General features: G+C 39.2%; 37 non-coding genes across 37 annotated transcripts; all 37 read right to left on the bottom strand.

Annotated features, from left to right (window-relative positions):
* Positions 1–6,943: 6,943 nt before the first annotated feature.
* Positions 6,944–7,016, bottom strand: TRNAR-ACG (transfer RNA arginine (anticodon ACG)). The gene has a single exon. It is a non-coding gene; the product is annotated as a tRNA-Arg (tRNA).
* An 86-nt stretch (positions 7,017–7,102) lies between these two features.
* On the bottom strand, positions 7,103–7,175 carry TRNAR-ACG (transfer RNA arginine (anticodon ACG)). The gene has a single exon. It is a non-coding gene; the product is annotated as a tRNA-Arg (tRNA).
* Positions 7,176–7,266: 91 nt separating this feature from the next.
* Positions 7,267–7,339, bottom strand: TRNAR-ACG (transfer RNA arginine (anticodon ACG)). Its single transcript has one exon. It is a non-coding gene; the product is annotated as a tRNA-Arg (tRNA).
* A 91-nt stretch (positions 7,340–7,430) lies between these two features.
* Positions 7,431–7,503, bottom strand: TRNAH-AUG (transfer RNA histidin (anticodon AUG)). Its single transcript has one exon. It is a non-coding gene; the product is annotated as a tRNA-His (tRNA).
* A 91-nt stretch (positions 7,504–7,594) lies between these two features.
* Positions 7,595–7,667, bottom strand: TRNAR-ACG (transfer RNA arginine (anticodon ACG)). Its single transcript has one exon. It is a non-coding gene; the product is annotated as a tRNA-Arg (tRNA).
* A 91-nt stretch (positions 7,668–7,758) lies between these two features.
* Positions 7,759–7,831, bottom strand: TRNAR-UCG (transfer RNA arginine (anticodon UCG)). The gene has a single exon. It is a non-coding gene; the product is annotated as a tRNA-Arg (tRNA).
* Positions 7,832–8,080: 249 nt separating this feature from the next.
* TRNAR-UCG (transfer RNA arginine (anticodon UCG)) lies at positions 8,081–8,153 on the bottom strand. Its single transcript has one exon. It is a non-coding gene; the product is annotated as a tRNA-Arg (tRNA).
* A 241-nt stretch (positions 8,154–8,394) lies between these two features.
* TRNAR-ACG (transfer RNA arginine (anticodon ACG)) lies at positions 8,395–8,467 on the bottom strand. The gene has a single exon. It is a non-coding gene; the product is annotated as a tRNA-Arg (tRNA).
* A 91-nt stretch (positions 8,468–8,558) lies between these two features.
* TRNAR-UCG (transfer RNA arginine (anticodon UCG)) lies at positions 8,559–8,631 on the bottom strand. The gene has a single exon. It is a non-coding gene; the product is annotated as a tRNA-Arg (tRNA).
* An 86-nt stretch (positions 8,632–8,717) lies between these two features.
* On the bottom strand, positions 8,718–8,790 carry TRNAR-UCG (transfer RNA arginine (anticodon UCG)). The gene has a single exon. It is a non-coding gene; the product is annotated as a tRNA-Arg (tRNA).
* A 91-nt stretch (positions 8,791–8,881) lies between these two features.
* Positions 8,882–8,954, bottom strand: TRNAR-ACG (transfer RNA arginine (anticodon ACG)). The gene has a single exon. It is a non-coding gene; the product is annotated as a tRNA-Arg (tRNA).
* Positions 8,955–9,040: 86 nt separating this feature from the next.
* Positions 9,041–9,113, bottom strand: TRNAR-ACG (transfer RNA arginine (anticodon ACG)). Its single transcript has one exon. It is a non-coding gene; the product is annotated as a tRNA-Arg (tRNA).
* Positions 9,114–9,204: 91 nt separating this feature from the next.
* TRNAR-ACG (transfer RNA arginine (anticodon ACG)) lies at positions 9,205–9,277 on the bottom strand. The gene has a single exon. It is a non-coding gene; the product is annotated as a tRNA-Arg (tRNA).
* A 91-nt stretch (positions 9,278–9,368) lies between these two features.
* TRNAH-AUG (transfer RNA histidin (anticodon AUG)) lies at positions 9,369–9,441 on the bottom strand. The gene has a single exon. It is a non-coding gene; the product is annotated as a tRNA-His (tRNA).
* A 254-nt stretch (positions 9,442–9,695) lies between these two features.
* On the bottom strand, positions 9,696–9,768 carry TRNAR-UCG (transfer RNA arginine (anticodon UCG)). Its single transcript has one exon. It is a non-coding gene; the product is annotated as a tRNA-Arg (tRNA).
* A 241-nt stretch (positions 9,769–10,009) lies between these two features.
* Positions 10,010–10,082, bottom strand: TRNAR-ACG (transfer RNA arginine (anticodon ACG)). The gene has a single exon. It is a non-coding gene; the product is annotated as a tRNA-Arg (tRNA).
* A 91-nt stretch (positions 10,083–10,173) lies between these two features.
* TRNAR-UCG (transfer RNA arginine (anticodon UCG)) lies at positions 10,174–10,246 on the bottom strand. Its single transcript has one exon. It is a non-coding gene; the product is annotated as a tRNA-Arg (tRNA).
* A 240-nt stretch (positions 10,247–10,486) lies between these two features.
* On the bottom strand, positions 10,487–10,559 carry TRNAR-ACG (transfer RNA arginine (anticodon ACG)). Its single transcript has one exon. It is a non-coding gene; the product is annotated as a tRNA-Arg (tRNA).
* A 91-nt stretch (positions 10,560–10,650) lies between these two features.
* Positions 10,651–10,723, bottom strand: TRNAR-UCG (transfer RNA arginine (anticodon UCG)). The gene has a single exon. It is a non-coding gene; the product is annotated as a tRNA-Arg (tRNA).
* A 403-nt stretch (positions 10,724–11,126) lies between these two features.
* Positions 11,127–11,199, bottom strand: TRNAR-UCG (transfer RNA arginine (anticodon UCG)). Its single transcript has one exon. It is a non-coding gene; the product is annotated as a tRNA-Arg (tRNA).
* A 250-nt stretch (positions 11,200–11,449) lies between these two features.
* Positions 11,450–11,522, bottom strand: TRNAR-UCG (transfer RNA arginine (anticodon UCG)). The gene has a single exon. It is a non-coding gene; the product is annotated as a tRNA-Arg (tRNA).
* Positions 11,523–11,771: 249 nt separating this feature from the next.
* On the bottom strand, positions 11,772–11,844 carry TRNAR-UCG (transfer RNA arginine (anticodon UCG)). Its single transcript has one exon. It is a non-coding gene; the product is annotated as a tRNA-Arg (tRNA).
* A 249-nt stretch (positions 11,845–12,093) lies between these two features.
* TRNAR-UCG (transfer RNA arginine (anticodon UCG)) lies at positions 12,094–12,166 on the bottom strand. The gene has a single exon. It is a non-coding gene; the product is annotated as a tRNA-Arg (tRNA).
* A 240-nt stretch (positions 12,167–12,406) lies between these two features.
* TRNAR-UCG (transfer RNA arginine (anticodon UCG)) lies at positions 12,407–12,479 on the bottom strand. Its single transcript has one exon. It is a non-coding gene; the product is annotated as a tRNA-Arg (tRNA).
* A 91-nt stretch (positions 12,480–12,570) lies between these two features.
* Positions 12,571–12,643, bottom strand: TRNAR-ACG (transfer RNA arginine (anticodon ACG)). The gene has a single exon. It is a non-coding gene; the product is annotated as a tRNA-Arg (tRNA).
* A 91-nt stretch (positions 12,644–12,734) lies between these two features.
* TRNAR-UCG (transfer RNA arginine (anticodon UCG)) lies at positions 12,735–12,807 on the bottom strand. The gene has a single exon. It is a non-coding gene; the product is annotated as a tRNA-Arg (tRNA).
* A 249-nt stretch (positions 12,808–13,056) lies between these two features.
* On the bottom strand, positions 13,057–13,129 carry TRNAR-UCG (transfer RNA arginine (anticodon UCG)). Its single transcript has one exon. It is a non-coding gene; the product is annotated as a tRNA-Arg (tRNA).
* Positions 13,130–13,370: 241 nt separating this feature from the next.
* Positions 13,371–13,443, bottom strand: TRNAR-ACG (transfer RNA arginine (anticodon ACG)). The gene has a single exon. It is a non-coding gene; the product is annotated as a tRNA-Arg (tRNA).
* Positions 13,444–13,534: 91 nt separating this feature from the next.
* Positions 13,535–13,607, bottom strand: TRNAR-UCG (transfer RNA arginine (anticodon UCG)). Its single transcript has one exon. It is a non-coding gene; the product is annotated as a tRNA-Arg (tRNA).
* Positions 13,608–13,693: 86 nt separating this feature from the next.
* On the bottom strand, positions 13,694–13,766 carry TRNAR-UCG (transfer RNA arginine (anticodon UCG)). The gene has a single exon. It is a non-coding gene; the product is annotated as a tRNA-Arg (tRNA).
* A 2,749-nt stretch (positions 13,767–16,515) lies between these two features.
* Positions 16,516–16,588, bottom strand: TRNAR-ACG (transfer RNA arginine (anticodon ACG)). Its single transcript has one exon. It is a non-coding gene; the product is annotated as a tRNA-Arg (tRNA).
* Positions 16,589–16,679: 91 nt separating this feature from the next.
* On the bottom strand, positions 16,680–16,752 carry TRNAR-ACG (transfer RNA arginine (anticodon ACG)). The gene has a single exon. It is a non-coding gene; the product is annotated as a tRNA-Arg (tRNA).
* A 91-nt stretch (positions 16,753–16,843) lies between these two features.
* TRNAR-ACG (transfer RNA arginine (anticodon ACG)) lies at positions 16,844–16,916 on the bottom strand. Its single transcript has one exon. It is a non-coding gene; the product is annotated as a tRNA-Arg (tRNA).
* Positions 16,917–17,171: 255 nt separating this feature from the next.
* Positions 17,172–17,244, bottom strand: TRNAR-ACG (transfer RNA arginine (anticodon ACG)). Its single transcript has one exon. It is a non-coding gene; the product is annotated as a tRNA-Arg (tRNA).
* A 91-nt stretch (positions 17,245–17,335) lies between these two features.
* Positions 17,336–17,408, bottom strand: TRNAR-UCG (transfer RNA arginine (anticodon UCG)). The gene has a single exon. It is a non-coding gene; the product is annotated as a tRNA-Arg (tRNA).
* Positions 17,409–17,499: 91 nt separating this feature from the next.
* On the bottom strand, positions 17,500–17,572 carry TRNAR-ACG (transfer RNA arginine (anticodon ACG)). The gene has a single exon. It is a non-coding gene; the product is annotated as a tRNA-Arg (tRNA).
* Positions 17,573–17,663: 91 nt separating this feature from the next.
* Positions 17,664–17,736, bottom strand: TRNAR-ACG (transfer RNA arginine (anticodon ACG)). The gene has a single exon. It is a non-coding gene; the product is annotated as a tRNA-Arg (tRNA).
* Positions 17,737–17,987: the final 251 nt, after the last annotated feature.

The following is a 17,987-nucleotide window of genomic DNA, read 5'->3' as shown; positions in this document are numbered from 1 at the left end:
ATATTCAGTTTAGTTTGAATTTCCACTTTATGATTTCTAGATATTCAAATGAAGTTTTTCTGCCCGCATCCAGTTCCCTTTTTAGTTGTTTTATTCTTTCCTCCTGAATCTTGTATTTTCTATTTGGTGGTCGAACAGGTTACCCCCCGTTTCACCCAATTTAAAACACCCAATTCCCATTTACCCAAACATCATTCAACCCAATTCCCAGTTCTCCTATTCCAATTAACCCAATATAAGACTCAAATAGAGTAGAATTTGATGGTTTTATTTATTTATTTATTTATTTATTTATTTATTTTTTTCATTTCATAAGGGATACACTTACTTGAAGTGTATAACCGTTCCAAAGAGGAAGAGACGTCCTCCAAACCAAACCAAACCTAACCTAACATAACATAACAGTAATGTTTTGGAAAAGGCATATTATTTGAGAAGTCAATGAAGCTAAACGTCAATATTTTGGAAAAGGCGTAACATTGTTAAATTATTTATAAAATATTACTAACCTAACTTAACCAAACCAAACCTAACCTATCATAACAGTAATGTTTTGGAAAAGGCATATTATTTGAGAAGTCAATGAAGCAAAACATCAATATTTTAGAAAAGGCGTACCATAGCTAAATGATATCATTTTTGTTAATAAAATATTATTAACAAAACCTAACCTAACATAACATAACATAACAGTAATGTTTTGGAAAAGGCATATTATTTGAGAAGTCACTGAAGCTAAACATCAATATTTTGGAAAAGGCGTACCATAGTTAAATGATTTATAAAATATTACTAACCAACCCAAACCTAACCTAATATAACAGTAATGTTTTGGAAAAGGCATATTATTTGTGAAGTCAATGAAGTTAAACATTAGTATTTTGGAAAAGGCGTACCATAGTTAAATGATTTATAAAACACGAACTTTCTCGTGGATCTAGCAGAAAAATATAATACATTAAGAATAACACTTCACATTAATTGGTAGGAAAATTATTTAACCTAACCTAACCAAACCAACCAACCAAACCTAACCTAAATTAATCTAAACAAACCAAACCAAACCTAACCTAATCTACCCTATCCTAACCTAACCTAACCTAACATAACATAACAGTAATGTTTTGGAAAAGGCATATTATTTGAGAAGTCAATGAAGTTAAACATTAATATTTTGGAAAATGCGTACCATAGTTAAATGATTTATAAAACACGAACTTTTTCGTGGATCTAGCAGAAAAATATAATACATTTAGAATAACACTTCACATTAATTAGTAGGAAAATTATTTAACCTAACCTAACCTAGCCTAGCCTAACCTAACCTAACCTAACCTAATCAAACCAAACCTAACCTAACCTAACCTAACCTAGCTTAACCTAACCTAACCTATTCGCATTAAAAATAATCAAATTCGTTTTGAAAGCAAGTTAAGCAACCCTTTGCAGCATAAAACATTAGACGAAACCATTCGATTGGGAGAAATGAGAATTGAATAGTTTGGGATAAAAATTACGATTGGGAAATATAAGATTGGGACAACTGGGAATCCGAAAGTTTGGGATAAAAATGTATTTTGGGAAACACAGAATTGGGAGAAATGGGACCATACCGTTTTCTTTGGCGGATCAACCGGCTGCGGAAACAAGGGTTTTTCATCAACCGATGGTGGGGAGGGGGTCGGTAATACGGGTAGCTCAAAAGTAGAGGATGTTGTAGAGTCTGGAGATTTTGAGAGATCAGGCTTGGATAGGTCGGGTTTCGATAGGTCGGGGTTCGGTAAGTCGGGGTTCGGTAAGTCGGGTTTCGGTGAGTCGGGTTTCGGTAAGTCAGGTTTTGAGGGGTCTGGAAATATATATATTTCCTCAACCTCTGTTGGCGAGGGGGTCGGCGTCAGTGGTTCGAAGGTAGAGGGTTTCGGGGCCTCTTGTTTTGATAGATCAGGCTTATATGGGTCCGGAGCTGGAATTTTGTGGGAATCCGGAAGTTTCAGGGGATCTGGCTCCGGCTTTGGCTTCGGTAATTCAGCCTTTGGTTTTGGTAGTTCGGACTTCGTTGGCTCCGGCTTTGGCTTCGGTAATTCAGCCTTTGGTTTTGGTAGTTCAGACTTCGTTGGCTCCGGCTTTGACTTCGGTAATTCAGCCTTTGGGGGGTCTGTAGTCAGAATCTTTAAGGGATCTGAAGTAGACGGGGTTGGCCTAGTTGTTGTTGTTGTAGTAGATGTTGGTTTAGTTGTTGTGGTAGATGCTGAATTAATCGTTGTAGTAGCGGCTGAATTAGTTGAGCTCGGAGGTATTAGTTTATCCGAACTTGGAGGTATCGGTTTATTTGAACTTGGAGGTATCGGTTTAGTCGAATTTGGAGGTAACTGTTTACCTGAAGCTGGCGTTTTAGAGGGGTCAGGCCCTGAATATGTTGGATAATAAGGCTTTGGAGAGGTTTGTTTTGGAATAGTTATTTTGGGTGGTGGTGGGGGAGGGGTTATTTTGGATGGCTGTGGTTGTACAAATACTACGGGTTCAGTCGTAGCAATAGGTATCGGAAGAAAAGGCGTAGTTCGCGGTAAAATAGGTATAGATGGCGGTACAGGTTTATATTCCGGCTGGGGTTTTTTTCTTATTGGCGGAACCTCGTGGCTTGTTTTACGTTTAATGGCGGCTTTGGGAATGTACTTGTAATCAAATTGTTTTTTAAAACTATCTCCAACATTATCAATTTCGATTTCCACGTAATTATTAGTGTAATTTAAACTTATATTTTTAGCATGCTTTGATACAGGATATTTGGATATATATGGAACATCTTCGTAATTATTCTCTTTAAATTCAAATAGCGTGGTCAAGGGGGAATCAGCTGGTATTTTGAACCGTATGTTTTCCTCTCCTAAAACTTGCAGGTAAACGGGAAAGTTTGTATCTAACTGTTTTCCCAGGGCCCCGTCTTTATATTTATTCACTAATTTAAAAGATAATTTGCCTTTTAAATACGGATGACTGTTTACATCATCATTTAACAGCTCGACAAAATTTTGGGGCAGTTCGTACTCTTTGGTCTTGGTATAACGATTGACAGGTATCTCTATTTTTTGATATTCAACAGGCTCTCGAACAGCTGCATAGTTGTCACGGTTCGGGTCACTTACAGCCTGAATTTCAAACTTGTTAAACTCTTCGCTTATATTCACCCAATGATTTGGAAATATGATTTCTGCCAGCCCAACTTCATAATCGCTAGTCAAGTTAAGAGGTTGATGCAAATAATTTTTAAAACTTGATTGGGTATTGTTTGGGTATATATCTAGACACGTATTAGACGCTAAAGTTAAAAAAAAGTCGTCATTCATGACTAACGCCTGTTTATCAACTAACCCCAACTTCTTAAACAAACCTTATTTTATACATAAAAAAGATCGTCCATAGCTCGGTAGACTGGCCGGGATTTGAACTCGCCACCTTTTTGGGTATTACATTAGTAGACCCTGCCTTTAACCACTGAGCTATGGACGATCTTACAATACACGCCGTTTATCTTCATCAAAAAAACTTTAAAAATTCTTAAACTTTTAAAAGTCGTTACCCTTGAAAAATCTACGTAGCTAGGTAATTGACCTTACCCGATTCCGATAAAAAAGACAACGCCCTGGTTAGATTGAGCCGGTTTCAACCTGTTTTCAAGCGGTTATTATATAAGACGTTCGGCTTTAATAGTACGTTTCAGGGTGTGGTCTACAGGGCGTGGTCCTTAACAAAATAAATTTTTTTATCTAGAGAAATTGTTTAATATTAAATCTGCTCTCGGTCATTTAGTATATAAGCTCCGTGTTTCGTGAAGAAAGTTATCAGTTGCTCAGCTATGCTCTTAAAAGTCCAACTAAAGATGTCTTGCTTTAACTCGTGCCACTTTTGTTGGGTGAGTAAAGACCAAACTCAATTTTCCAACGGAAAAGGGACCAATTTCGATTTTTCTAGCTGTCTCTTCTCAGGCATCGCCTGAAAAGGGACCAATTTCGATTCATGGGCTAGATTTACGTAGCTTTTCGGGACAATCTCTACTCTGCTACATTTGGCTGCCCGAAAAGTTCCGTAAATTTGTCTGAAGTCGCAATTTCCATCGCGACTTCTCCTGACAGAGTGACCAGGCCATCAGAAGGCTTTGTTCATGCATTCTGATGGCTAATGTTGAGGAGGTTCATGAATCGCCCTTCATTGCAGCGTGATATGCGTCCATACAACGGACTATTGCAATGAAGGAAAATCGAGTTTAAATTAAGTCCTGCTACTTCTTCCGTGGCAAGACTTAATTTGACGTGTTTTCCATTGGTCTCTTGAAAGTTGCGTAAAATTTGTGTGAAGTCGGCTCAGCCATAAGAATGCACGAGCAAAGCTTTTTGGTTGTGGTTCGATTTCATTCGCAAGGTCGGGCTGACACTGCAATGAAGGAGAAGTTCTGGCTCAAACAACCAGACCAGAACAAGAAGACCAGGCCCCACAGTGGCTCGGATGTAACTTCCTTCGGGAGGTAAAGGGTCAACGAAGAATTTTATAGGACATGGCCCGTACAACCCGACAAGCCCTGCCACCGCATAAGGTTCTGCGTACCCTGCACCAGTTGGAGCACGTTCTCTTCAGTGAGGCCTTGACTTCGATGTCCTTCTCAAACTTAACAGCTGTTCGCTCGATCAACGTGGATAGGATTCGGAGCCGAAAATGCCCAAGATCTTCTTGAGTCAATGGAGGCATGTACCACCAGAGTGCCTGAAAAAAGCTGGCAACCGACGCCCCGCTAGAGTGAATGCCGCGTTGATGTCGTGAAATTGTTAATAAAACGTGGCGCTAATTACGATTTAAAGACCGGCTTTCAGTTAAGATTTCGACTAAAATATCAAGTTTTGAAAATCAAAATGTCACTTTGAGCAAGATGCTTTTTACGCTAGAGACAAGAACAATTACCTTCAAAATTTCGATTTAAAGACTGGTTTTCATTAGCGGTAAAAGTGGCGGTAAATATTTTTGTTTTTTTAGTTTAGAATTCAGTATGTAACACGGTTTTTTTATGTGGGAACAAGCCACAACTCAAAGAAAAGAAGTATTAACCTTCTTAATGACAAACAATGGCAATATCTTTGTTTATATTTATATTCTTGTTATTCTCTATTTTATTGTATATATTATTTGGTATTTGTTATTTAAAAATCTTTATTTGTATATTTGTCTTTGTTTCTCAGACATATTTAAAAGGTTTATGGCGGGAAATTCAAACGAGAATCTTGCAAGATAACTAGACTGGTTTATTAAAAGAACTACAACCTCCGAGGGTTAAGCCGAGCTTGTTTTGGGGGAAAATGGATAAAACCCCTCTAAAGAGGCATAGCATGCTGGAAGGTAGGGTTGATCAGGTAGGAGATTAGCTTAATCTTTGTTTGGAAGTTTGGTTTGAGTCTGGTGGATGAGGAGAGGGCGGCCATCTTGGGGTGGCGGCCATCTTGGATCTCTGCATATCTAGGTAGCTATCACTACTAAAGCTAAAATAGGCCGTAAACCGTAACATTTTCTTTAATGTTACTTTAAAATGATACTTAAAACGAGGGATTTATATTTATATCAAGGTGAATAAACATATTACACTATATTGTTGATTCTAAAATTTTATTTTATGTTTTGTTTGTAATACAAATCCAAGTATCTTTGATTTGTCTTAAAACATAAGAAAATAATATATAGCTCCCTATAAGTATGAAACGTAGTACATTTTCATACTACAGCATTTGCTCCCAAATTTGGCGCGCTTACGCTTTTACGCCCCGTGCGAGAAGTTTCGGTACTACGAGTAAAAGGGGGGGGTCGAAACCATCGCCGCCACCTAAGGTACCCGCGATAGGCACGATGGGCCGGGGAATTAATGCCGCGCAAGTAGAGACAAAAGATACTCCTTACCTCGTACCAGTGTCCAAATCTCGTGCCATCTATTAATTTATTATGATAATTTTTCAATGTACTTAATCAGTTATAATTATCATAATAATAATTTCAAGACCTTCAACTATTCAATTACGACATAAAATTTGAAAATTTTCTAAACAAATATTTCAACTTTTTAACGCCAAAGGCTCTTAGAAATTTTTTACAAATTGCAATGGAAGAAAATGCTGTTTACATGACTTAAATGGAGAGTTTCATACTTATAGGAGCTATATATTATTTTTAATATTTTATTATGCTTAAAATAACTAAATCTTAAATCTTTAGTATGATCGGTAGGTAGTCGGATATGCCGACCTCTCGTCCCTTGTTATTTTGATAAAAACCAATGTTAGTTGGTAAGGAGTTGAGCAGCCGACCTAATCCTTTCTTACACCAACCGACTTAAAATGTAACTATCAGCCAACTCTATTTGTTTGTTCTCTCGTCCGACTTCAAAGCGGAGCTGGTATCTGAAGTTGGATAAGAGTCGGACTTTAGTCGTAGGTGCTGACTAGGCCATAAAGCGAAGAATCTACCTCGAACCGACTCAAACGCGGAAGAAGCTTCATTACAACTAAATCTGAAATTTTCAGTGTGATCGGTAGGCCGTCGGAAATGTCGACCTCTAGACCCATATTGTTATCTTTTATTTGATAGAAACGCGTGATAGTTGGTAAGGAGTCGAGCAGCCGACCTAATCCTTCATTACATTAACCGACTTAAAATACAACTATCAGCCAACTCTATTTTATTGTTCTCACGGCCGACTGCAAAGCGGAGTTGGCAACTGAAGTTGGATAAGAGTCGGATTTTAGTCGTAACTACCAACTAGACCATAAACCGACGAATCTACCTCGACCCGACTCGAACGCGGAACACTCGTGTTACTGGGGTATAGGCTGATCAAAATGCTATTGAAGCATTGAAATGTTATAAATTTCCCTTCCGTTTTACTCCAATAATCATCTTTAAATGGTAATACCGAGCTTGCCAGGACTCGAACCTGGAATTTTCTGCTCCGTAGGCAGACGCGTTATCCATTGCGCCACAAGCCCTTGCTTCGTATTACAAATAAAATGTCCATACATTGTATTTATGCATTCTTTATGACGCATAAAAGATCTTTAACGAAAATAAACAACGTGCTTGCCAGGACTCGAACCTGGAATTTTCTGCTCCGTAGGCAGACGCGTTATCCATTGCGCCACAAGCCCGTTATAGGTTGATCAAAATGCTATTGAAGCATTGAAATATTATAAATTTCCCTTCCGTTTTACTCCAATAATCATCTTTAAATGGTAATACCGAGCTTGCCAGGACTCGAACCTGGAATTTTCTGCTCCGTAGGCAGACGCGTTATCCATTGCGCCACAAGCCCGTAAGAGGTTGATCAAAGTGATATTGAAGCATTGAAATATTATAAATTTCCCTTCCGTTAAACTCTAATAATCATCTTTATATGTTAATACCGAGCTTGCCAGGACTCGAACCTGGAATCTTCTGCTCCATAGGCAGACGCGTTATCCATCGCACCACAAGCCCGTTGTAGGTTGATCAAAATGCTATTGAAGCATTGAAATATTATAAATTTCCCTTCCGTTTTACTCCAATAATCATCTTTAAATGGTAATACCGAGCATGCCAGGACTCGAACCTGGACTTTTCTGCTCCGTAGGCAGACGCGTTATCCATTGCGCCACAAGCCCATTAGATGTTGATCAAAATGATATTGAAGCATTGCAATATTATAAATTTCCCTTCCGTTATACTCTAATAATCATCTTTAAATGGTAATACCGAGCTTGCCAGGACTCGAACCTGGAATCTTCTGCTTCGAAGGCAGACGCGTTATCCATTACGCCACAAGCCCTTGCTTCGTATTATAAATAAAATTTCCAAACATTGTATTTATGCATTCTTTATGACGCATAAAAGATCTTTTACGAAAATAAGAAAAGAGCTTGCCAGGAGTCGAACCTGGAATCTTTTGCTCCGTAGCAGACGCGTTATCCATTGCGCCACAAGCCCGTTAGAGGTTGATCAAAATGATATTGAACCATTGAAATATTATAAATTTCCCTTCCGTTATACTCTAATAACCATCTTTAAATGTTAAAACCGAGCTTGCCAGGACTCGAACCTGGAATCTTCTGCTTCGAAGGCAGACGCGTTATAAATTACGCCACAAGCCCGTGCTTCGCATTATAAATAAAATTTCCAGACATTGTATTTATGCATTCTTAATGACGCATAAAATATCTTTTACGAAAATAAACAAAGAGCTCCCCAGGACTAGAACCTGGAATCTTCTGCTCCGTAGGCAGACGCGTTATCCATTGCGCCACCAGCCCGTTAGAGGTTGATCAAAATGATATTGAAGCATTGAAATATTATAAATTTCCCTTCCGATATACTCTAATAATCGTCTTTTCCCGAGCTTGCCAGGACTCGAACCTGGAATCTTCTGCTCCGTAGGCAGACGCGTTATCCATTGCGCCACAAGCCCGTTATAGGCTGATCAAAATGATATTGAAGCATTGCAATATTATAAATTTCCCTTCCGTTATACTCTAATAATCATCTTTAAATGGTAATACCGAGCTTGCCAGGACTCGAACCAGGAATCTTCTGCTTCGAAGGCAGACGCGTTATCCATTACGCCACAAGCCCTTGCTTCGTATTATAAATAAAATTTCCAAACATTGTATTTATGCATTCTTTATGACGCATAAAAGATCTTTTACGAAAATAAGAAAAGAACTTGCCAGGAGTCGAACCTGGAATCTTCTGCTTCGAAGGCAGACGCGTTATCCATTGCGCCACAAGCCCGTTATAGGCTGATCAAAATGCTATTGAAGCATTGAAATATTATAAATTTCCCTTCCGTTTTACTCCAATAATCATCTTTAAATGGTAATACCGAGCTTGCCAGGACTCGAACCTGGAATTTTCTGCTCCGTAGGCAGACGCGTTATCCATTGCGCCACAAGCCCTTGCTTCGTATAACAAATAAAATGTCCATACATTGTATTTATGCATTCTTTATGACGCATAAAAGATCTTTAACGAAAATAAACAACGTGCTTGCCAGGACTCGAACCTGGAATTTTCTGCTCCGTAGGCAGACGCGTTATCCATTGCGCCACAAGCCCGTTATAGGTTGATCAAAATGCTATTGAAGCATTGAAATATTATAAATTTCCCTTCCGTTTTACTCCAATAATCATCTTTAAATGGTAATACCGAGCTTGCCAGGACTCGAACCTGGAATTTTCTGCTCCGTAGGCAGACGCGTTATCCATTGCGCCACAAGCCCGTAAGAGGTTGATCAAAGTGATATTGAAGCATTGAAATATTATAAATTTCCCTTCCGTTAAACTCTAATAATCATCTTTATATGTTAATACCGAGCTTGCCAGGACTCGAACCTGGAATCTTCTGCTCCATAGGCAGACGCGTTATCCATCGCGCCACAAGCCCGTTGTAGGTTGATCAAAATGCTATTGAAGCATTGAAATATTATAAATTTCCCTTCCGTTTTACTCCAATAATCATCTTTAAATGGTAATACCGAGCTTGCCAGGACTCGAACCTGGAATCTTTTGCTCCGTAGCAGACGCGTTATCCATTGCGCCACAAGCCCGTTAGAGGTTGATCAAAATGATATTGAACCATTGAAATATTATAAATTTCCCTTCCGTTATACTCTAATAATCATCTTTAAATGTTAAAACCGAGCTTGCCAGGACTCGAACCTGGAATCTTCTGCTTCGAAGGCAGACGCGTTATAAATTACGCCACAAGCCCGTGCTTCGCATTATAAATAAAATTTCCAGACATTGTATTTATGCATTCTTAATGACGCATAAAATATCTTTTACGAAAATAAACAAAGAGCTCCCCAGGACTAGAACCTGGAATCTTCTGCTCCGTAGGCAGACGCGTTATCCATTGCGCCACCAGCCCGTTAGAGGTTGATCAAAATGATATTGAAGCATTGAAATATTATAAATTTCCCTTCCGATATACTCTAATAATCGTCTTTTCCCGAGCTTGCCAGGACTCGAACCTGGAATCTTCTGCTACGTAGGCAGACGCGTTATCCATTGCGCCACAAGCCCGTTATAGGCTGATCAAAATGATATTGAAGCATTGCAATATTATAAATTTCCCTTCCGTTATACTCTAATAATCATCTTTAAATGGTAATACCGAGCTTGCCAGGACTCGAACCAGGAATCTTCTGCTTCGAAGGCAGACGCGTTATCCATTACGCCACAAGCCCTTGCTTCGTATTATAAATAAAATTTCCATACATTGTATTTATGCAATCTTTATGACGCATAAAAGATCTTTTACGAAAATAAGAAAAGAACTTGCCAGGAGTCGAACCTGGAATCTTTTGCTCCGTAGCAGACGCGTTATCCATTGCGCCACCAGCCCGTTAGAGGTTGATCAAAATGATATTGAAGCATTGAAATATTATAAATTTCCCTTCCGATATACTCTAATAATCGTCTTTTCCCGAGCTTGCCAGGACTCGAACCTGGAATCTTCTGCTCCGTAGGCAGACGCGTTATCCATTGCGCCACAAGCCCGTTATAGGCTGATCAAAATGATATTGAAGCATTGCAATATTATAAATTTCCCTTCCGTTATACTCTAATAATCATCTTTAAATGGTAATACCGAGCTTGCCAGGACTCGAACCAGGAATCTTCTGCTTCGAAGGCAGACGCGTTATCCATTACGCCACAAGCCCTTGCTTCGTATTATAAATAAAATTTCCATACATTGTATTTATGCATTCTTTATGACGCATAAAAGATCTTTTACGAAAATAAGAAAAGAACTTGCCAGGAGTCGAACCTGGAATCTTTTGCTCCGTAGCAGACGCGTTATCCATTGCGCCACAAGCCCGTTAGAGGTTGATCAAAATGATATTGAAGCATTGCAATATTATAAATTTCCCTTCCGTTATACTCTAATAATCATCTTTAAATGTTAAAACCGAGCTTGCCAGGACTCGAACCTGGAATCTTTTGCTCCGTAGCAGACGCGTTATCCTTTGCGCCACAAGCCCGTTAGAGGTTGACAAAAATGATATTGAAGCATTGAAATATTATAAATTTCCCTTCCGATATACTCTAATAATCATCTTTTACCGAGCTTGCCAGGACTCGAACCTGGAATCTTCTGCTTCGAAGGCAGACGCGTTATCCATTACGCCACAGGCCCTTGCTACGTATTATAAATAAAATTTCCAGACATTGTATTTATGCATTCTTTATGATGCATAAAAGATCTTTAACGAAAATAAACAACGAGCTTGCCAGGACTCGAACCTGAAATCTTCTGCTCCGTAGGCAGACGCGTTATCCATTTTGCCACAAGCCCGTTAGAGGTTCATCAAAATGCTATTGAAGCATTGAAATATTATAAATTTCCCTTCCGTTAAACTCTAATAATCATCTTTATATGTTAATACCGAGCCTGCCAGGACTCGAACCTGGAATCTTCTGCTTCGAAGGCAGACGCGTTATCCATTACGCCACAAGCCCTTGCTTCGTATTATAAATAAAATTTCCAAACATTGTATTTATGCATTCTTTATGACGCATAAAAGATCTTTTACGAAAATAAGAAAAGAGCTTGCCAGGAGTCGAACCTGGAATCTTTTGCTCCGTAGCAGACGCGTTATCCATTGCGCCACAAGCCCGTTAGAGGTTGATCAAAATGATATTGAAGCATTGAAATATTATAAATTTCCCTTCCGTTATACTCTAATAATCATCTTTAAATGTTAAAACCGAGCTTGCCAGGACTCGAACCTGGAATCTTCTGCTTCGAAGGCAGACGCGTTATAAATTACGCCACAAGCCCTTGCTTCGCATTATAAATAAATTTCCACACATTGTATTTATGCATTCTTTATGACGCATAAAAGATCTTTTACGAAAATAAACAAAGAGCTTGCCCGGACTCGAACCTGGAATTTTCTGCTCCGTAGGCAGACGCGTTATCCATTGCGCCACAAGCCCGTTAGAGGTTGATCAAAATGATATTGAACCATTGAAATATTATAAATTTCCCTTCCGTTATACTCTAATGATAATCTTTAAATGGTAATACCGAGCTTGCCAGGACTCGAACCTGGAATTTTTTGCTTCGAAGGCAGACGCGTTATCCATTACGCCACAAGCCCGTGCTTCGCATTATAAATATAATTTCAGACATTGTATTTATGCATTCTTTATGACGCATAAAATATCTTTTACGAAAATAAACAAAGAGCTCCCCAGGACTAGAACCTGGAATCTTCTGCTCCGTAGGCAGACGCGTTATCCATTGCGCCACCAGCCCGTTAGAGGTTGATCAAAATGATATTGAAGCATTGAAATATTATAAATTTCCCTTCCGATATACTCTAATAATCATCTTTTACCGAGCTTGCCAGGACTCGAACCTGGAATCTTCTGCTTCGAAGGCAGACGCGTTATCCATTGCGCCACAAGCCCGTTATAGGCTGATCAAAATGCTATTGAAGCATTGAAATATTATAAATTTCCCTTCCGTTTTACTCCAATAATCATCTTTAAATGGTAATACCGAGCTTGCCAGGACTCGAACCTGGACTTTTCTGCTCCGTAGGCAGACGCGTTATCCATTGCGCCACAAGCCCATTAGATGTTGATCAAAATGATATTGAAGCATTGCAATATTATAAATTTCCCTTCCGTTATACTCTAATAATCATCTTTAAATGGTAATACCGAGCTTGCCAGGACTCGAACCTGGAATCTTCTGCTTCGAAGGCAGACGCGTTATCCATTACGCCACAAGCCCTTGCTTCGTATTATAAATAAAATTTCCAAACATTGTATTTATGCATTCTTTATGACGCATAAAAGATCTTTTACGAAAATAAGAAAAGAGCTTGCCAGGAGTCGAACCTGGAATCTTTTGCTCCGTAGCAGACGCGTTATCCATTGCGCCACAAGCCCGTTAGAGGTTGATCAAAATGATATTGAACCATTGAAATATTATAAATTTCCCTTCCGTTATACTCTAATAACCATCTTTAAATGTTAAAACCGAGCTTGCCAGGACTCGAACCTGGAATCTTCTGCTTCGAAGGCAGACGCGTTATAAATTACGCCACAAGCCCGTGCTTCGCATTATAAATAAAATTTCCAGACATTGTATTTATGCATTCTTAATGACGCATAAAATATCTTTTACGAAAATAAACAAAGAGCTCCACAGGACTAGAACCTGGAATCTTCTGCTCCGTAGGCAGACGCGTTATCCATTGCGCCACCAGCCCGTTAGAGGTTGATCAAAATGATATTGAAGCATTGAAATATTATAAATTTCCCTTCCGATATACTCTAATAATCGTCTTTTCCCGAGCTTGCCAGGACTCGAACCTGGAATCTTCTGCTCCGTAGGCAGACGCGTTATCCATTGCGCCACAAGCCCGTTATAGGCTGATCAAAATGATATTGAAGCATTGCAATATTATAAATTTCCCTTCCGTTATACTCTAATAATCATCTTTAAATGGTAATACCGAGCTTGCCAGGACTCGAACCAGGAATCTTCTGCTTCGAAGGCAGACGCGTTATCCATTACGCCACAAGCCCTTGCTTCGTATTATAAATAAAATTTCCAAACATTGTATTTATGCATTCTTTATGACGCATAAAAGATCTTTTACGAAAATAAGAAAAGAACTTGCCAGGAGTCGAACCTGGAATCTTCTGCTTCGAAGGCAGACGAGTTATCCATTGCGCCACAAGCCCGTTACCCCAGTAGCAAAATCGACGTTGGACCAACGGAGTCGGCTTGAGATTCAACCGACACTGCCCTATACTGCCGCAAAATGGTCGGTAGACTTTCCTTTTGACAGTCGAAATGTCCTACCCGAAAATGGGTCGGTCCGGCGGTTTTCCAACCTTTTCAAACGTGCACGGAAAATTTTCGGGATTTCCAAAATGAGGTCGGGATAGAAATTTTGCCAGCACTTTAACCGACTCTAAAAAGTAAGCGTGGCCAGCTCTTACATTATCAAACAAGAAGTCGGCTTTGTTCTCTGGTTATGGTCGGATTATTAATCTAATTGCGGTCGGCTTTATGGCTTGTTTGTGGTCGGCTTTATGGCTTGTTTGTGGTCGGCTTTATGGCTAGTTTAGGGTAGGCTTTATGGCTTGTTTATGGTAGGCATTACGATTTGTTTATGGTAGGCATTACGATTTGTTTATGGTCGGCTTTACGACTTGTTTATGGTCGGCTTTATGGATTGTTTATGGTCGGCTTTATGGATTGTTTATGGTCGGCTTTATGGATTGTTTATGGTCGGCTTTATGGATTGTTTATGGTCGGCTTTATGGATTGTTTATGGTCGGCTTTATGGATTGTTTATGGTCGGCTTTATGGATTGTTTATGGTCGGCTTTATGGATTGTTTATGGTCGGCTTTTTGAATTCTTTACGGTCGGTTTGATGGATTGTTAATGGTCGGCTGTAGAATTTTTTAAAGGTCGGTTTAGAGATCTTTTACTGTAGGTATTGCCAAGTGTCTCTGGTGATTCCCTCCCATTGGACCGAAATCCTATTCAACCGAAACCAAAGAAGGGAGGTCCCATTGGACCGAATTCCGCACCTTGGGCGGTTTACGAAAAGTGGGGATAGCCATGAATGACTGCACTTAACGTTAGTGTACACTGCAGTTATCTCCGATAATAACGAAGTAGCAATGAGTTGACCGTTGAAACGGTTTTAAAGGCTTATGTAAATTTAAGGGAAAGCTAAAATAGGCCGTAAACCGTAACATTTTCTTTAATGTTACTTTAAAATGATACTTAAAACGAAGGATTTATATTTATATCAAGGTGAATAAACATATTACACTATATTGTTGATTCTAAAATTTTATTTTATGTTTTGTTTGTAATACAAATCCAAGTATCTTTTATTTGTCTTAAAACATAAGAAAATAATATATAGCTCCCTATAAGTATGAAACGTAGTACATTTTCATACTACAGCATTTGCTCCCAAATTTGGCGCGCTTACGCTTTTACGCCCCGTGCGAGAAGTTTCGGTACTACGAGTAAAAGGGGGGGGGTCGAAACCATCGCCGCCACCTAAGGTACCCGCGATAGGCACGATGGGCCGGGGAATTAATGCCGCGCAAGTAGAGACAAAAGATACTCCTTACCTCGTACCAGTGTCCAAATCTCGTGCCATCTATTAATTTATTATGATAATTTTTCAATGTACTTAATCAGTTATAATTATCATAATAATAATTTCAAGACCTTCAACTATTCAATTACGACATAAAATTTGAAAATTTTCTAAACAAATATTTCAACTTTTTAACGCCAAAGGCTCTTAGAAATTTTTTACAAATTGCAATGGAAGAAAATGCTGTTTACATGACTTAAATGGAGAGTTTCATACTTATAGGAGCTATATATTATTTTTAATATTTTATTATGCTTAAAATAACTAAATCTTAAATCTTTAGTATGATCGGTAGGTAGTCGGATATGCCGACCTCTCGTCCCTTGTTATTTTGATAAAAACCAATGTTAGTTGGTAAGGAGTTGAGCAGCCGACCTAATCCTTTCTTACACCAACCGACTTAAAATGTAACTATCAGCCAACTCTATTTGTTTGTTCTCTCGTCCGACTTCAAAGCGGAGCTGGTATCTGAAGTTGGATAAGAGTCGGACTTTAGTCGTAGGTGCTGACTAGGCCATAAAGCGAAGAATCTACCTCGAACCGACTCAAACGCGGAAGAAGCTTCATTACAACTAAATCTGAAATTTTCAGTGTGATCGGTAGGCCGTCGGAAATGTCGACCTCTAGACCCATATTGTTATCTTTTATTTGATAGAAACGCGTGATAGTTGGTAAGGAGTCGAGCAGCCGACCTAATCCTTCATTACATTAACCGACTTAAAATACAACTATCAGCCAACTCTATTTTATTGTTCTCACGGCCGACTGCAAAGCGGAGTTGGCAACTGAAGTTGGATAAGAGTCGGATTTTAGTCGTAACTACCAACTAGACCATAAACCGACGAATCTACCTCGACCCGACTCGAACGCGGAACACTCGTGTTACTGGGGTATAGGCTGATCAAAATGCTATTGAAGCATTGAAATATTATAAATTTCCCTTCCGTTTTACTCCAATAATCATCTTTAAATGGTAATACCGAGCTTGCCAGGACTCGAACCTGGAATTTTCTGTTCCGTAGGCAGACGCGTTATCCATTGCGCCACAAGCCCTTGCTTCGTATTACAAATAAAATGTCCATACATTGTATTTATGCATTCTTTATGACGCATAAAAGATCTTTAACGAAAATAAACAACGTGCTTGCCAGGACTCGAACCTGGAATTTTCTGCTCCGTAAGCAGACGCGTTATCCATTGCGCCACAAGCCCGTTATAGGTTGATCAAAATGCTATTGAAGCATTGAAATATTATAAATTTCCCTTCCGTTTTACTCCAATAATCATCTTTAAATGGTAATACCGAGCTTGCCAGGACTCGAACCTGGAATTTTCTGCTCCGTAGGCAGACGCGTTATCCATTGCGCCACAAGCCCGTTAGATGTTGATCAAAATGATATTGAAGCATTGCAATATTATAAATTTCCCTTCCGTTATACTCTAATAATCATCTTTAAATGGTAATACCGAGCTTGCCAGGACTCGAACCTGGAATTTTCTGCTCCGTAGGCAGACGCGTTATCCATTGCGCCACAAGCCCGTTAGATGTTGATCAAAATGATATTGAAGCATTGCAATATTATAAATTTCCCTTCCGTTATACTCTAATAATCATCTTTAAATGGTAATACCGAGCTTGCCAGGACTCGAACCTGGAATTTTCTGCTCCGTAGGCAGACGCGTTATCCATTGCGCCACAAGCCCGTAAGAGGTTGATCAAAGTGATATTGAAGCATTGAAATATTATAAATTTCCCTTCCGTTAAACTCTAATAATCATCTTTATATGTTAATACCGAGCCTGCCAGGACTCGAACCTGGAATCTTCTGCTCCATAGCCAGACGCGTTATCCATCGCGCCACAAGCCCGTTGTAGGTTGATCAAAATGCTATTGAAGCATTGAAATATTATAAATTTCCCTTCCGTTTTACTCCAATAATCATCTTTAAATGGTAATACCGAGCTTGCCAGGACTCGAACCTGGACTTTTCTGCTCCGTAGGCAGACGCGTTATCCATTGCGCCACAAGCCCGTTAGATGTTGATCAAAATGATATTGAAGCATTGCAATATTATAAATTTCCCTTCCGTTATACTCTAATAATCATCTTTAAATGGTAATACCGAGCTTGCCAGGACTCGAACCTGGAATCTTCTGCTTCGAAGGCAGACGCGTTATCCATTACGCCACAAGCCCGTTAGATGTTGATCAAAATGATATTGAAGCATTGCAATATTATAAATTTCCCTTCCGTTATACTCTAATAATCATCTTTAAATGGTAATACCGAGCTTGCCAGGACTCGAACCTGGAATTTTCTGCTCCGTAGGCAGACGCGTTATCCATTGCGCCACAAGCCCGTTAGATGTTGATCAAAATGATATTGAAGCATTGCAATATTATAAATTTCCCTTCCGTTATACTCTAATAAAAATCTTTAAATGGTAATACCGAGCTTGCCAGGACTCCAACCTGGAATCTTCTGCTTCGTAGGCAGACGCGTTATCCATTGCGCCACAAGCCCGTTATAGGTTGATCAAAATGCTATTGAAGCATTGAAATATTATAAATTTCCCTTCCGTTTTACTCCAATAATCATCTTTAAATGGTAATACCGAGCTTGCCAGGACTCGAACCTGGAATTTTCTGCTCCGTAGCAGACGCGTTATCCATTGCGCCACAAGCCCGTTAGAGGTTGATCAAAATGATATTGAAGCATTGAAATATTATAAATTTCCCTTCCGTTATACTCTAATAATCATCTTTAAATGTTAA

Source organism: Phalangium opilio, unplaced genomic scaffold (assembly GCF_054372755.1).
Source record: "Phalangium opilio isolate 3A_F unplaced genomic scaffold, DU_Popi_V2 ptg000091l_1, whole genome shotgun sequence".
In the NCBI taxonomy this organism is placed as follows: Eukaryota; Metazoa; Arthropoda; class Arachnida; order Opiliones; family Phalangiidae; genus Phalangium; species Phalangium opilio.
The sequence above is the reverse complement of the archived record's forward strand: the minus strand, read 5'-3'. Positions and strand labels throughout refer to the sequence as shown.